The sequence below is a fragment of the Pterocles gutturalis genome, unplaced genomic scaffold (genome assembly GCF_000699245.1).
Source record: "Pterocles gutturalis isolate BGI_N339 unplaced genomic scaffold, ASM69924v1 scaffold29073, whole genome shotgun sequence".
Taxonomy (NCBI): Eukaryota; Metazoa; Chordata; class Aves; order Pterocliformes; family Pteroclidae; genus Pterocles; species Pterocles gutturalis.
Window position 1 is genome coordinate 3,818 of NW_010123882.1, and position 465 is coordinate 4,282.

The window sequence follows — 465 nt, forward strand, 5'->3', positions numbered from 1 at the left end:
GCCGGCAGCCAGGTTCCCCTGCTCGCAGCACGGCACAGCCATGCCATGGCTCCCGGTGAGGCTCCGAGCTTGGTGCGTGATCCTGAGTGACATTTAAGGGGGGCTGGGGGGTGTGATTGCCCCGGCATTACTACTTTGGTACAGACACCTGTGGGCTGGACATACTGCAGCGCATGCATGGCCCAGGTACCATTAGATCCCCAGAGGGGCTTTCCTCTTAGCAGGACAGCCACGTCTGGGAGCATCCTCTGCTGCAGTGGGCAGCATTGCTGTGAAACGCAGACACGACTTGGCGAGGAATCGGGCTGATACATATCAACCTTCTCAGCACAAGCAGCAGGGCTATTTGGGCAGAGAACACTCTCTGACTTCTCTGTGACAGCCAGCTCTCTTTGCACGGCTGCCAGCGCTCACTGGTGATGTGTACGGCTGCTGCGGTTTATCGGCGTGGCAGAGAGATTTCCC